Source organism: Felis catus, chromosome A3 (assembly GCF_018350175.1).
Source record: "Felis catus isolate Fca126 chromosome A3, F.catus_Fca126_mat1.0, whole genome shotgun sequence".
In the NCBI taxonomy this organism is placed as follows: Eukaryota; Metazoa; Chordata; class Mammalia; order Carnivora; family Felidae; genus Felis; species Felis catus.
The window spans coordinates 96,504,038-96,522,212 of NC_058370.1; positions in this window are offsets into that span (position 1 = coordinate 96,504,038).

The window sequence follows — 18,175 nt, forward strand, 5'->3', positions numbered from 1 at the left end:
CATGGTGATCAAGGTGAAATTCAATAGTCAGAACTCACATTGATAGTACATATACTTGATGAAGTTACACTGTGTTTCTGTGATCTTCCCAATAACCCTTAACACCAGTCTTACCATAAAAGAACATCAGACAAATTCCAATAGTGGGGCAATATACAAAACACCTGATGAACTGTCCTTAAAACTGCTAAGGCCAGGGATACCTGGGTGGCTCAGTTCGTTGGGCATGCAACTTTGGCTTGGGTTATGATCTAATGGTTCGTGAGTTTGAGCACCGTGTCAGGCTTTGTGCTGACAGCTTAGAGACTGGAGCTTGTTTTAGATTCTGTGTGTCTCTCTCTCTGCCCCTCCCCCACTCATTCTCCCTCTCTCTCTCTCTCTCTCTCAAAAATAAATAAGTAAACATTAAAAGACATTCTCAGGAAACATGACAACTAAATGTAATATGGTATTCCAGATGGGATGCTGAAACGGAAAAAGGGACATTAGATAAAAACAAAGGAAATATAAATAAACTTTTGATACTATTTAACAATAATTTATCAATATTTGTTCATTAATTGTAAGAAATATTGTACTCTAGCATGTTAATGATAGAGGAGACTGGGTGTGGGATGTTTGAGAACTTTCCTCTCCAATTTTCTGTAAATCCAAAACTGTTCTAAAAAATAAAAAAAAATATATTAAAAAGAAAAAAGTGGCAACAAAACAAACAACAAAATAAGGAATGAAGTATTGAGATATGCTACAACCTGGATAAACCTTGAAAATATGAAAGAAGTCAGTCACAGGAAGCCACTTAAGGTATGATTCTACTTATATGAAATGTCAAGATTAGACACATCCGTAGAGACAGAAAATAGATTAGTGATTACCAAGGTTTGGCACCAGGGAGAACACTGGCCGCTAATGGAGTCATTGTTGATGTGGATTATAGGGTCTCTTTGTGGTTATATAGTCTCTTTGTGGGAGATTAAAGTGTTCCAGGACTACATAATGATGATCAACACAAAACTTTGTGAATATATTAAAAACCACTGGATTTTACACATTTAAAAAATAAACCTTCCTGTATGTGAATTATACCTTGAGAAAGCTGTTACTCACCAAACAAAACAAAACAAACACAAAACACTGCAAAGATTTGTGTTTCCAAAATGGGTTTGATGCTGGGTCCAGACTGCACTCTTGGTACTGCCAAAAAATCTAATGACCAATAAAATTACTTGAAAACTATGAGGTAGGGAAACATTTTTTCATATCATTAACCCTTACCAGATAATTAAATACATGAAAATTGTGTGTGTGTAAAATATGGTAATTGTATGCTATATTTTCTTAGTAATAAAAACTGAGGCCTGGAGAAGTAAAATAACCTGTTTAAGATCATGAAACTAAAACTAAGGCCATCAATTCCAGACCACATGACTTTCTAGTAACCACAATTTCTCCTTGACTATGGTATTCAACTATCCTGACTTTGCTTCTTGTCCTTTCCTTAAAGGAACACATTGGCAAAACCCTATCCTTGCTTGCATGTACAGTCTGAGGTGGTACAAGGCTGTTATTTGCTAATTTGCCTCTTTTAACTATCGAAGCTGCCTATGTTTGTGTGCCCTGCTCCAATTCTTTAAGGTGAATGTGCCTCCTTTGGACTTTTATATTATTAACTCATTTGCTTAGCATATCACTGTCAAATAAAATAGTGACAACAAAAATAGGAATTTGATTATGTGTGAAGCAAGAAAATGAGATCTGACCATGACTTATCATCACATTTGTATTTGGCAAAGATGCAGATAGAGGGTCAATGCCTAAATTTACTGACTTTACAACTTTGCATGGTAGTACACATCCTGATGTGTTTAGAAAGAGGTAAAAACACAGATCATTCTACATTATGGATGTTTCATTTAAATAATTTCCTGTTCGGGGCACCTGGGTGGTTTAGTCAGTTGAGTGTCCGACTTTGGCTCAGGTCATGATCTCACGGTTTGTGAGTTCAAGCTTCAGGTCGGGCTCTGTGCTGACAGCTCAGAGCCTGGAGCCTGCTTCAGATTCTGTCTGCCCCTCCCCTGCTCGTGCTCTGTTTCTCTCAAAAACAAATATTTATAAATAAATAAATACACAAACAATTTCTTATTCATCTGTTACAAAATTAATAATAATCACCACTAATTCTGCAAATTATCTTTAAAATTTGAATGCATACTGAGTGGTTAACCTACAGAGATACTCTAATACAGTTGTGTGTGGGAGAGTAAAATATAAGAAAATGACTTTCCAATAATTAAAAATGTAAATGAATTACTGAAATGTACAGATATTTTTACTAGGAACTGAGTACAATATATTGTGTTAGTGATACAGCAATTTAAAATGAGTGAAAAAATATTCAGCACAAAGCGAATTATCTTAATGTAATGCCTTTAAACCATTAAAATAGATTACATTGTATAAACCAGGGTAAAATTTAAATCCAGCATAAAACAACAAAAAATGAAGTCTTTAAAAGGATATATAGTAAAATCAATATTGCTCTTTTGGAGTAGAAGTATTCTCTTGAAAATGGTCAGTAAACCATTAAGGTATCAAGACACAAAATTTCAAGAAAAACTCCTGTAAATTTCAAGAGTTTAATTACTGATGAATTAGTAAAATGCTACTCTTAATTCCGGAATCTTCCTAACCAATTTGGGAAGTAGGTTAATGGAGAAAAATATCTCTATGTCAATGACTAATCAAAATGTACATATGTAAATCACACCACCATAACAAAAAAATATATACCTAAGCTATTTCCATCTAGAAACAATTGCGTCAGACCAGATAGCTCACTGTTACTGCAATGGAAGTTTGGCTATTCCTCACTATTCAGTCCAGTAGACCTAACTGCCTTTTTAGCATTGTCAGTATAAGCAAAATTATTTCAGTTAAAATAAGAAGATAGTTTATAAAAACAGTCTGAGGTCTCTGAATCTGCAAACTGAGATTCAGGGGATATCAGACTCACAAACATGAGAGATCACAGAAACTACTTCTCTTCTGAGTGCATCCTGTCATACATCATGGGTAAGAACCTGAACTTTAAAATTTTTATCTCCACTGTAGTAATTGTTTTTCACTGTGTCTGTCTCTAACTAAACTTGTTAATAGCTTTTATGGCTAGATAAAATTATGAGGTTATATTAGAAGTCTCTCTGATCATTATTTATTCTTCATTTATTGAAAGAATAAATGCAGCGTGAAAAGTTAAATTGGTGACTGTCATAAGCTAACACTAGGTATGTTTATGGTTAGGTATGTAATGGTAATGGGTACTGTGTTTAAATACTGTCTTTGCAAAATCAGCAGATATAGGTCTATGGGCTAGTCAACTTCTGTATGCTTCACCATCCTTGCCTGGCAAATGGGAATGATGGTGACGATGTGCATATAACAGTCATAATAACTCTGTTATTAAGTTTTTATGAAGATTAAATAATACTTGCAAGCTTCTTATCACAGTGACAAAATGAATAGGATAAATGTAGCCCCTCCACCAGACTCTAAGCAAGTATTTTAATAATTTAATAAGACATGCATTGTTGCAAGTTGCACTAGTTAATTAATCAGAATTATCCCACAGAATAAAACACACCGACAATTAATTTACTAGGATTTGTATATACTTGAAAATTAGTCTACAAACATCTGGCAACCTTCATGTTAAAAAAAAAAAAAAACTGAAATGATCTGTGATGGCATGAAAGGAGACCATTCAATTTACTTCCAGGCAGTGATAAATGAAAAACTGGTTGCAAATAAGAGGCATAAAGTGACAGGGACATTTGTATGAGTCTCTTTATAGCAATGCAAAATTCAAGGAGGATATTTGCTTGAGCATTATACCCACACCTCCAACTCTTTGAGACTGACTCAGTTACTATTTGCTATGAGGAACCTCAGATTCATTTAATTCAGGCCCACAACCAATTCTTATAGATAATTGGCTTTTGACCTCTGGCCAATATTTCAATGATGTTCTGTTCAATTCCCTAGGGAGAAGAAATCTGCCTTTGCATTTTCACTTCCAGAATCCTAAAATTGCTTCAAAAGAAGAATCAGATCTCAAAAGACATGCATGAGACAGAACTTTTGTATAAACAAACAGATAAACCATATGACATTTTCAAAGATTTCAGGTAGACTACTATCTTCTCAATTATTCTTGGTATTGTGTTTTAGAAAAGAAAAAGGCAGGGGTGCCTGGGTGGCTCAGTCAGTTAAGCATCTGACTTTGGTTCATGTCATGATCTCACAGTTTGGGAGTCCGAGCCTTGCATCAGGCTTAGGGCCTGGAGCCTGCTTTGGATTCCGTGTCTCCCTCTCTCTGCTCCTTCCCTGCTCACACTGTCTCTCCCTCAAAAATAAACAAACATTAAAAAAAATTTTCAGAAAAGAAAAAGGCTAAGGTAAAGGAAGAAAGGACACAGAAGACTTTTTGGTTCTGTTACAACCTGACCAATATCTTTTGTAGAATTTTTACATATAAACAGATAAAAGAGTTATCCCAATTAAGTAATTTAGCGCCTTGGCAACTTAGCTTCAAAACCACACATAGTGGTGAACCCTATGTCACTGCCCCAGACTACTATTTCCCTGATACACATATTTGTAAACCACTGGACAAGGAGCCCAAGTTTCTCTTTAGTTCTGACACTTTGTGATTTCAAAACTTTTTATTCGAAAGCAATCTTAGAGATCATGGAGTTCCATTTTAAGACATGTAGTTTAAATAGAAAGATTGAAATTACCAGTGTTTTATAAACTAATGGATCGTCACATTCACTTGGGAGCTTTTTAAATAAACAAATTACACAAACAACACTCTCTAAGTTGTGAGGTAGTGACTATAGTTTGAGGAACCATAATCTGAATATTTTTCAACATATCAAAGGAGTCTAAAATTCAGCAAAATGTGGGGACAAAAAAAAGCAGAGGAAAACAAAACTTGTTCCATTTTCAGTACTAAAAGAGACTAACGCATAAAGGACTATCCTCTTTTAGAGAACAGTTTAGAAAAAGGGACTGAGTTTAAAAAAATGGAATATTTGTTGGCAGAAAGAGAAAGAAAACAATAAAATAAAATGTCTAATAAACATCAGATGGATTACACCCCTCTTTATCTTTAACTCTATTATTGCCATGGTATAATGTGGAAAAGTCTAAAACTCCAATAATTATCTTTATAAACTATGGGAGTTAGAGTCAGAATATCCATAGGAAAATTGTTGGCTCCACTATTTGTTTAAATTGTTATAATTAAACAAATCATGTTGAACAATTGATCTCTTGAACTTTATCTCTAAGATGGGAATAACTGACTCCTATGAAAGTGCTTTGTAAAATGTTAAACAAAAAAATGAATATTTCTAAATAACTGAAAAAGACCTGAAATAAAGTGTTAAAGTAATATTTTATATTTAATTTAAATTCATTCTTATTGCTATACAATGAGTTTTCCACATGGGGAAACTGAAGCTTAGTGAAGTTCAATGAGTTGTCAAGGTCAAAAATCTAATAAATGGCTAGAATTTGAGTTAGAATTTGAACACAGTTTCTGTATTTCTCTAGTCCAGGCATTTATAATCTGATATACTTTATAATTTAGTAGTGTTTTCAAGAATATACAAGAAGCAGATTTCCCCCAACTTCATATAATTTGCATTTACTACTATGTGTCAACAAACATTAACAAGCTCTAAAACCACTCTAAGAAACTTCGCACCATGTATTTACCTGGATAAAAGACTAACTCTACCCATAAAACCTTACTAAACACTGGGGAAAGGGAAGATTCATGCCCTTATATAATTCATGACCTGTACCTTGGTTTCATGTTGTTTAATATGACAATAACAGAAAATTCTATTCATGGTATAGATTTGCAAGTTTTGTAAAACTGAAAACTGCTTATAGATTTTTGTTTATTTTTTAATGTTTATTTATTTTTGAGAGACAGAGACAGAGCATGAGCAGGGGAGGGGCAGAGAGAGAGAGAGACACAGAATTCGAAGCAGACTCCAGGCTTTGAGATATAAGCACAGAGCCCAACAGAGGGGTTCAAACTCACAAACCACAAGATCATGACCTGATCCAAAGTCAGATGCTAACTGACTGAGCCACCCAGGCGCCCCGATCACATTTTTTTAAAGAGTATTTATATTCATGTACTTTTAGTTCTTTGTCTTTGGTGCACATTAGCTCCTAAAAGATGGTATTAATTATTAACCCCTACATTCGATATAAAAACGTGCCCATCAAACTCTTTTTTACCTATTACTGGGCCCTCCTTTCACCTGTCATGAATCCATGCATAGACACCATGCATGTTACCTGCATATAAAATTGGTATGTTCTGTTACTTGAAACTCATGTTATATATTACATGGGCTTTTAGGATCTTTCTCTCACTCTTTACTACAAGGTGTATGATTAATAGATATAAATTTCTAGTTCTCTGATTTTTGTTTTGCCATTTAGGTTTTCTTCACATTACCTTTTGTTTTTGAGACAAAAGCAAAAACAAAAACAAACATAAGTCTATGCTGGTGCATCATTTAAGCTCTAAATTTTAACAAGTCTCTTCTATAATTATGTATAGCTGGTCTACTAGACTTGGGTCTGAGCAAACATATTTATGACTGGGTACAGTTTTAAATTGAGGTCATTACAAAAGTTCTACAAATACAGAGGAAAATAACATTTCATTAACATTTCTGAAATAAAATACTTTTTCCACCTTTCTCTAATAGAATGATTTCTGGAAAACTAAACCATTCATCTATTCTTTCATTTCTTTATCAGGCAGTCATTCAAAATATTTATTGAACGCTTTCTATGGAAGTGCAATTTTGAGAATTCATGAGTTGCCATTTCATAGACAACAAATATTATTTAAATAAACACAAACAAAAATGTAAAATTACAATATCCTGAAGTATTCTGAAGTAGTAATATAAGGTGCAAATAAGACACATAGTAGAGAATTTAACATAGTCAGGGATTTCCCCATTATACACCGAGTATAGGATGTATGAGATGATTCTCTGAAGACAGATATAGAGGTTTTCTTCATTGCTTCTTCCAGTTTTCTCTCCTTCCTTCCCTTCTCACCCTGTCTGTCTGTCTTTCTCTTTTAGGGAAAGAAGAAGAAATTGGAAAGAGTATGGGAAAAGTCATATCTAGTACATTGACCATCAAAATTTGATATGTTGCCAACGACCATTCAAAATAAAATTTATAATAATAAGCGTATTTATTACTAAATAAGAAACAGTGAAAACAAATGCATTAACATAATACTAAGAAAAAAATAAATTTTATCAAAGAAAAAAAATTTTAAATCCAAAGGAATTTGAGAACGTTATGGAAAACAGGACAGAATCTTATGAAATAAAAAAGAGAAGAAGCAATTGAATTGAAAAATAAATCCAACATTTATGCTTTATACAATGTATGGGAATCAGAGTTTCTAGAAAGTTTTTATTAAAAAAAAATCCTACTTGAATAAATGGTCAGAAAACATGGGAAACCTCAAAAGGTCCAAACACTAAGAAAAAAGGGAAATAAGACTGGTGACTGGAATCATTAAACTAGTCTTCCCTGGAGCATCTACTACTATCAAAACTCCAGAGCACTGTGGCTTAGAGTGAATGTAAGCAAAATTAAAGGCCTTGAGCTTTGCAAAGTGAGGAACTTGTCTCTCTTCCACAAAGCCAGAACTTTGAAGCCATGTTAAAGAGGATGGGCCAAAAAGCATAATGGCTAATAAATAACGAAAACAGGGGAAATATTTGTCTCCAGAATGACTCTGGAAAAAAAATGTATGTCTTTAGAAATTTTAACTGTATTTTGATTCTCATCTGAATTTATGTTTCTGTTTTACACCATCTGTATATTCTACAAATGCCAAATTTAGTAGAACCCTCAAATTCCTAGAAGAAATACATCCAAATTCTTTTGAAGAAAAGCATCCTCAACCTAGAAGCCCCAGGACTTCCATGATTAAGATCAGACAAACTGCAAACCATAAGACATAGGACAAAACAAGCAACCATGAAAAAGTACCAGCAGAAACAATAAGTAACAAAAGTAAACCCACAAGAAGTCAGATACTGAAATGATCTCATAGGAGATTGTGCAGAAATGAGTTAACATAACTAAGGCATGCATGTAAGATAGATCCTTGGCCCACTAGAAACCTTCATTTCAAAGGGTTCCTTTCCATCACTCCCTAATTAAAACAGCTCATTGTGCTTAAATTGTTTGTGCAAACAATGTTGTTTAACACCTACTTTCCTCCCGGACTCTGGGAATTTTGTATGTGTGATAAAAAGAGAACCTACATGACCAGCCCCTAATCTAATTTTAGACAGTGAGTCTCTAATGAGCTTCTCTAGTAGATATATATGTATGTATATGTATAGATAGATAGATATGTGTGTATATATATATATATATATATATATCACTAAAAACTTATAACACTTGTGTGTTTTATAACTTACTAAGACTAATGTTTCAAAGTTCAAACTTGTTATAAATGTAGCTTTTTTGCTTTAATTGCTCCATAGAATTCCATTGTGTTATTTTTTTAAATATCTACTGATGGACATTTGGGCATCTACATATGTTTTTTTGTTTGTTTTTTTATATATTTCACCTGTATTGTCACATGTTGCTAGAGAAAGTAAGCATATCCTGTGTGACTAAACTGTGAAAAGACATTTGGAGCATTCTCCTGGTTTTCTCCAGTCTTCACCCCATGCAATGTTCTGCTTTTGCTGATTTTGATTTATATCCTTTCACTGTAATAATTCATAGTCATAAATATAACTATATGCTGAGCCCTGTGCATATTCTTAGAAAATTATCAAACTTGATGGTGGTCTTGAGGATGCAGAATAAAAAATGGTAGAAATAAACTGGGGCACCTGGGTGGCTCAGTTGAGTGTCTGACTTAGCTCAGGTCATGATCTCATAGTTCATGAGTTTGAGCCCTGCACTTGGCTCCACGCTGACAGTGAGGAGCCTGCCTGGGATTCTCTCTCTCTTCTCTCTCTGCTCCCACCCTCTGGTGCTTTCTGTCTTTCTCTCAAAATAAATACATAAGCTTAAAAAAATAAATATTAATGAGTAATCTGAATGATTAGTAAGAAAGTATAAACAACATAAGAAGATTTGAAACAGAACTTTAAGAAAGAGAATCCACAGGGGCACCTGAGTGGCTCACTCGGTTAAGAATCTGACTTTGGCTCAGGTCATGATGTCACAGTTCAGGAGTTCAAGCCTGGCATCAAGCTCTGTGCTGACAGCTCAGAGCCTGGAGCCTGCTTCGAATTCTGTGTCTCCCCTCACTCTGCCCCTTCCCCGCTTGCACTCTTTTTCTCTCAAAAATAAATAAATATTAAAAAATATTTTTAAAAAAGAAGTTGAATTCACAACCACTGAAAACACCAGATAAGTAGTTTTTTTTTTTTTAAGTTTATTTATTTGGAAAGAGAGAGAAAGCATGTGTGCACATGCACACAAATTGGGGAGGGGCAGAGAGAGAGGGAGAGAGAATTCCAAGTGGACTCTGTGTTGACTTGATCCCACAAACCAAACAGTGAGCTCATGACCTGAGCCAAGATCAAGAGTCAGACACCTAACCGACTGTGCCATCTAGGCATCCCAAGTAGACATTTTTAAAGGCTTTATATACAATACAAGAAAAAAAAAGTTTAATGGAAGATAAATTTAAAGTAATTAATCCAAAGGCATCTGATGGAACAAAGAGATAGAAGAGAGAAAAAAAAAAGTAAAATATCTAGAATTCATAATAAAGAGGATATTAATCTTCACAGTTAATAAGACAGAGAATCTCCCCTCAACAAAAGGATAAAGTTCATTAGAGGCAAAAAGAATAGTCTAACATTGTCTAGTAAAACCCAGACTACAGATCAAGTAAGGATAATTAAGAGAAGAAAAGAAAAACCTTCTCAACAACAAAAAAGGAAGCAGAAAGATTGTGGATTGATAGCTTCAAATTGATGAGATAAAGTAACAGTCAGTCTAGAATTGCATACTTAGCTAAACTTCCACTGAAACACAAAGGTGAAATGTTTTATTTTCAGAAACTAGTACAATGAATGAATGACCTTACCAACAATAATACAACCTCACTAAGGAAACGTCAGAAGACATACTGTTACAAGACAAAAACTATTATGAAAGAATTCTGAGATACATAAAGAAATATGAGCAAAGGCATTGCTAAATTTGTAGATATGTTAAACAAATACCAATTACATAATAGTCCAGTAATTAATTTATATTTTGCAAAGTTAAAAAGTAGGAGTAACATACTACATAATAATAAATGTAAGAATTAAAGAAGCGGTTTAGCATTTTGTAAACAAAAAAATCACTATATAAAAGTCTTTGCACTTCTAAACATCAAAAACAAAAATCAAATAAAATTTTAAAAAGGTGTTTTATACTACCTAATACTTATAAAATAATTGAGCTTATTTCTTCTATAGAAATGGTGTTAGTCTTCATTATTATTTATAGAATGTTGTGAAAAGATATCAAAAAACACATAAATCAGTAGAGAAATATGGTATATTCATTGATAAGAAATTCTAATAGATTAAATATATCAATAATCTAGTTATATATTTTTATATATACATATGATGTATATACAATGTATATATGTGTATGTACATTAGTCTTATAATAAAACATTTAAGATGATTCATTTTCATCTAAGTACCAAGTTAGCATCATCCTTATGAGTTATTTATAATTTGAGTTTCCAAGCATTTGATTAATTTTTTTTTGTCTTTCAAAACAAATTGTCATTTCTAATTTTTATTATTGTTTCTAAGTCAATTTGTGGTCCGAGAATGTAGATTATATTATTTAAAATCTGGGGGTTATGGTTTGTAGCATAGTATTTAGTGAATATTTGACAATATTCATGTGTTCCTAAAATGAAGTCTATATTTAATCAAATTATAAATGTAATTTTCTAAGTTTTATATAGAATTATTTATTTTTATCTAGTTGATCTGTAAACATATGGAAAATGTATAAAATATATAACCAATATTATATGTCAATTTATTTTTATTACTTTGTTAATGACATAAATTTAGAAATTTATATTTATAAACATGTATTTATATATTTAGAGACTATGGTGTTAGATGAATAAAAGTTTATAAATTTCTATATCTGTACGATGGTTTATTCCTCTTATTTTCATGACGTGTCCTTTCTGCATTAAATTATATATTGCTATCTTACTATTTTTTACCATAACTTTTTCATTCACTTATTTCAGATGTTCTGTCACTTTTATTTTTGGTATACCACTTTTAAGACAACAAAACTACTTAATTTAAATTCGGTTTTAGCTTTACTATGGGCTCAGTAAATTTAATTATTAATGTACTGTTGCTACTAATACATTTTTAAGTGATCTTTGTTTTACATTAACCAAGTGGATTTTTTTCATATTATTTCATATATTTTGTAAAACTGAAAAATATTTTTCGGCAATTTTTTTTAGCTTTACTGAGATATAATTGGCATAACATGGTGTAAATTTAAGGTGTACAATGTGATGGAATATTATTCAGCTATTAAAAAAAGGAAATCCTGCTATTTAATTTTTTAATTTTTAATTTTTTTTTTTTTACCATTTACTTATTTTTGAGAGACAGAGAGAGATAGAGCACAAGCAGGGGAGGAGCAGAGAGAGAGGGAGACACAGAATCCAAAGCAGGCTCCAGGCTGCGAGCCTTCAGCAGAACCCAATGCAGGGCTCAAACTCACGGGCCACGAGATCATGACCTGGGCTGAAGTCAGCCACTTAACTGACTGAGCCACCAGACACCCCTGGAAGTCCTGCTATTTGTGTCAACATTTCTCTGTTATCCTTTTCTTTTTTTCTTTTCTTTTCTTCTTTTTTTTTTTTGGTCTGAAAGTTATAAATTATTTTATATGCCTTTGCTTACACTGAATTGATTTGACAACATATATGACATTCTAATGTAGTGAAAATTTCTTAGTAAGTTTTTATTGTATCACTTGTACAATACTCTCATCCCTGTAATTGCTCTCTGGAATAATACATCTACTATTTCTAAAACACTATTTACTTGTGATTATGTGCGTATGTTTGTATGTGTGTATGTATTTCAGAAAATATTGTGAAGGCACTTATCATCTAAACACACGGTTTCCTACTCTCTGTAGGAAACTCTCCCACCTCTCCTTATCCTCATTAACTTCTCTTTCTACGGAAGAATTTACTGCAGTCGTTCTTTCAGGAAAAAGATTGGGCCTCAATAGGAATTCTGTACCCTAATGTTCTCATTTATGCTATTTTACTCATTTACATTACTTTCTGGGCCTCTCTACTTGTGCATTTATATCTTCCAGGAAACACCGTTCTTTTTTCATGTCTTCACATTTCTTAGATTGAGATGAGTTTTACAGTTGATGCAATCTTACCATTGGGTCATAATTTAATAGGCAGAGTTTTAGTGGTAAGTTAAAAAAAATTGTGTACCTGGCTTAGGTTCCACAAAATATGGTATTAACATTTATTGAGATTTTTCTCTATCCCAGGCATTATTTTTAAGCCTTAAGTAAAATAATCTTTTTAAATTAGCCCCAAATTCACATAACTGGTAAATGAGCCACATTGTGATTCAAAACCAGTCTGATTCCAGAGTCCACTATTTTAACAGCCATAAAATATTTGTTGTTTGTGAGCCTGTTTTCCAACTTTATAGAATCCCTTACTCCTTAGTTTTCCAAATTCCCTGACAATAAACATCACCTGGAATAAATAATGGCAATCCCAACTCCTGCCTTTGAGAACCTTTAGAGGACGGGCATGTACGCTGTGTTTCATCAAAAGTTCCCAGGTGATTTGTATCTTCAGGCAAGTAGAGAAAACATTGCCATGACCCAGTTATTCTGGGGTAGTTCCTTTTTAGTCTTTAATTCCTCACCAACAAACAAAGTCCCAACATACAAACTATTGCAGACCATTGCTATTTACCTTGGGAGGAGATGAGCTTTTAATACTAGTTAACTGCCTCTTGAGATCTGAACTAAAGCCTACTTCAGGAGCTCATCCTTCACTATCTGGGAGGGATATTTCCGTTTCTGCATCTTTGGAGACATCAGAACACCTTATAAATTATGTCACTTGGATCCCTGTTGAGAGCTACTGACTCACTAACATGGATCAAAGAATGATGCCTCTAAGGCACTTTGAGTTTTTCGTCTTTGAATGTGGGGGTCATCTGTTTATAAAAATGCCATACACTTCTTACATTGTTTTAAATATTTATTTTTGAGAGAGAGAGAAAGACAGAGTGTGAGTGGGGGAGGGGCAGAGAGAGAGGGAGACACAGAATCTGAAGCAGGCTGCAGGCTCTGAGCCATCAGCATACAGCCCGACATGGGGCTCAAATTCACAAACTGTGAGATCATGACCTGAGCTGAAGTCGGACACTTAACCAACTGAGTCACCGAGGTGCCCCCAAATGTCATACACTTCTAAAAGCTATTTGATAAACATTGATCTCCTTCAAATATTTTCTTTTCTCCTTCCTATCCTTCACCCTCCATGTCTCTCTTCCTCTCTGGAAGTGTGTATATCCTATGACTTGGAGAGATAATGTGGATTTTATATTTTATAAGCTCGTGTAAGACCTGGCAATAATATCGATGGAAAGCCTCTCAATAAGGTCATTGCATTTTATTCTGTACAATGGAATCATTCCTATTTTAGTCTATTATTTAAATGAATACATGATAGTTTCCACATTCAATTCCATGCAGTATACTGAGCTAAATGTCATTAATCTGAAAGTCTGTACCAGGTGGAGCTCAGCTGAACTTTTAGGTTCAAATCAAATCAATGTGAATGAAATCAAGTTTAGACTTTGATCTGACCTTGATTGCAAACAAGATTCTCTCAATTTGCCTGGGAAATTGTGCTTTCAAGAATCAAATTCATTTTCAAGCTTTATTTCTTTTCCCTCCTTCAACTCTATTTCCCTGAAGTCAAAATGAATCAAACCTAGCAGTGTCTTTTTGATTTTAATTGGATAATTTCAATTGACAGATTGAGTTTCAAAATTCTAGTTCTAATCTATTACACCTGAAAAACTGGAGAACTCCTTGTACAAAATTATCTAATAGAAAAGATTATTATTTGTTGAAAGAGTGGAAAATAATATAGGTTTGGTAGGTTTAGGAAAAAAATAAAATTTAAAAATTAGTAATTAAGGGGCCTGGCTGGCTCCACCGGTACAGCATGCAACTCTTGATCTCAGGGTTATGAATTCAAGCCTCACACTGGGCACAGAGCTTACTAAAAATAATAATAATAAAGGCAAAGGAGTATTTAAAATTTTGTAGTTAATAGTCAAGGGCAGGGTGCCTGGGTGGCTCAGTCAGTTGAGTTTCCAACTCTTAATTTCGGCTCAGGTAATGATCTCATGATTTGTGTGATTGAGCCCCGTGTCAGGCTTCATGCTGACAACAAGGAGCCTACTTGGGATATTCCCTCTCTTTCTCTCTCTCTCTACCCCTCCCCCACTCATGTGCACACACTCCTCTGTCTCTCAAAACAAATAAATAAACATAAAAAAAACGAGTCAAGGGCAAAAATCTGCTGTGATATTTCAAAAGATCTCAGCTAACCTATATGTAAAATATGATATGTAACGTGATCTACCTTTTAATAATGGTCTTCAAAAAGGAAAGGTCAGGGAAATGGGTCTTCAAAAATAAAAGTGAATTAAAACATGTGCCTTTCCCTCTGTGTAATGAAAAAAAAACAAATAAAATGTTAATTACATTCTAAGTATGTGATGAACTTTAAGGTTGTAAGTTCCAGTTCTTTATCAGGAGAGCTGGTGGTCTGAATTATGGTAAGGGTGAGCTTGACATTGTTAATATTATTATATCCTTATTTTGTATATGTTGTTTCTCTCACTTTAAAACCTGAAATTATACTTTTATATATCATTCTCCAGTAAAAACTTTAATATTCAAATGTATTATATTTGTCCTAACTTTTCTTAAATATGTAAAATTTGGCTGAACTTACCATGTAAGTTTTTAATACACTTTATAAAACTCTCTAATTCTTTGTGTTTTCTTTTCCTTTTGATTCAATACTTTTTATCTACATTACTATTTACCTACATTTCATTTAGGAATCCCAGAAAATGAAAACTTTAAGACTTGCGGAGATAAATTTACATCTTTATGTAGTATATTGACACAAACGACTTCCTAGTCAAGACAGTAAAATTGATCACATCTTCAATGTAACACACATGCCTTAACTTTTTATTGTTCCTTAAGATTTAGACCACTTCCTATTTGAGTATATTACCTTTATCTATTTTAATTTTTATTATATGTATTTCATTTTTCAAATAGATACTTGGGAATGGCCCATTACTTTTCATGAATTTGATAGTGTTGACTGTTATTTCATAGAATATCAAGGCTCACTGTTTGATAGCCATTATCTTCTATGATTGCTGTCAAATCATGTCTGTGTATTATTTCCATAGATCTGTGCTAATCCTTTTCAGTATTAGTGGCAATGCGTTCGTGGGCATACTATAGCGAATTTTTATGTGATTTTTTACTATGCTTGGTAGCCGGGCTATATTTATACTTTCTGGGATCATAGATTGTTCTTTTTCTTTTTGACTCAACCAACTCTAAATTATTCTTTGATGGCACATTCAGATGAGGTTAGGCAAATTGCAGATCAAAAACCACATTCACTTTGGACACCAACTGCAAGTTTTGGGTTAGGCGGAAGAACTGGACCAAACTACCTCAGGTTTGATAATTTGCTAGAATGACTCACAGAATTCACTGAAGACTATTACATTTGTAGTTATGACTGATCACAGGAAAAAGACACAGATTAAAATCAGCCAAAAGAAGAAGCGCATAGTAAGGGTCCAAATGCAGAATTTCTACTGTCCTCTTCCATCATTTATGTATGACAATATGCATGGAGTATCACCAACCTGGGAAGCTTACCTGAGCCTAGGTATCTTAGTATTGAGAGTTTTTATGGGCCCCATTGTATAGACATAATTGACTGATTTTAATATAATTGATCTGTCTCCAGGTTGACTGACTATAGGTTGATCCAAAACCTTCACCCTACATCACATTTTTTATCTTTCTGGCATAGCCTGCTCCCACTCAATCTCATATTGTTCCTATCAGGCTAGACCAAGAACCCAAGGCAAATGAAGATTACTTCTCAGATGAGAATAAAGGCTAGACCTCTTTGTGCAAGATTAAATTCTTTTTTTTAATGTTTATTTATTTATTTTGAGAGAGAGAACATGAGTGAAGGAGAAGGCCACGAGAAGAGGGAGACAGAGAATCCCAAGCAGTCTCCATGCTAAGCATGCAGCCTGGCATGGGGTTCGATCTCACAGCCTCAAGACCACGACCTGAGCTGAAACCAAGAGTTGGGCACATAACTGACTGAGCCACCCAGACACCCCAAGGTTAAGCTACCCTCTGGACTTAGACCAAGTCTGTTTTATAGCAAAACAATTATATTTGGGCATCAGCATTTAGTATATAATGAATATAACAGACACAGCTATAGTATGATGGATATGCCTAACATTTGGATGAACCAGTGTGGGGTAGAAACAGATTTAAAGAAACAACAAATCGGTACTATAAAGCTTCTACACACATTTTCATATTTTTGTTCCTGATCTCCCACTATTTATACCTTAAGATTAACTTTTACAGAAGTATTTAGTATGAAAATTATTAGCTAAATCCTGTTCTTCTGTAGGCCATTTTCCATCAGTATTGCATCATCAGGAGGGTTTACTCAATTTCCCTATGCATTGACCATCAATATCAGTATTGTAACTTTACCAACAATGCCAGTGGTAGGCCAATACCATTGCAGCAGTAGACATCACTTGAAAAATGAGTCAAAGATATGCACATACTAGAATCCCACTCAGTCATTGGCAATTAGTCTAATCCAGCATTATATTATAACACTAAAATATCTCCTAGAGTGATGCCACTCAAGTTTGTAGGCTTCTATTTTATTTTGGCAGGTCCCAAAAGCATAAGTGGTCTCAGGAACATATGGTTTCATCCTTTCAGAAATCTAGTATATATAATTGAGCTAACAAACCTATCTCACTCTGAACCCATTTTGAGGCATCAGTTGCAATTTGTATTGCTCTAATTGCATAACCCATTTATTTATGCCTTTACCCTCAGCTACATTTCCTCTTTCTCTTCAACTGTATCCAAAATTTTCTAAGTTTGGAAGGTACATTAGGGTCAGCTACTATGCTGGTTCAGATTGTCAGGAGCACTACTACTCTAGCAAGTCCCTTTCCCTCAATCCATGACTATAGGATAGGTTCATATATAAGGCAGCATTATTTAGATTTTCATAGCGGGCTATACTGATCGTTAGATAACATGACTGCATTCACTGCATACTTCCATTTTGCCAGATGAAATGGGGGTAAAACTCACTCTATCTGGTCCTTATGAATTCTAATATAAAAATTTAGAGATATATTTACAGTTTCTTGCTTAGGAATTATCCATGCTGTGGCACACACAGGTATAGCCTGGGTCCTGGGACCACTGCATCACACAGGAAAAAGGAAGGTTGAGGTGATCTGGGGAACAAAAGAAAAACATTATTGTCATACCAGCCTCCTACCCTACCTCCTCATCCCCAGCTCTCCCAGAAGAGTGGAGGAAATTATCTGGTGAGAATGCAAGCATACCCTTGTAAATGTATGTAAACCAGGCCTTTCACACTTTTGTCTTTCCCAGTTTTAGACAAGGAATGTTTTAATTGTTCATTCTAGTTCTCTCCTCTCACTAAAGATAAAAGGGTGTTCCTTGCTCTGAGAAAATCTCATTCAATTGTCCAAAGCGGTAAGCTATCTTTTGTTCCATTTCTTTTATAACATACTAAACATCTACCCCTGAGTAAGTAAAGCCTCATCCTGAGTGTTTATTCCTGTCAGTTCCCAGTTATAGTCTCCCAGGGCTACTAGCATGCGTTCAACTA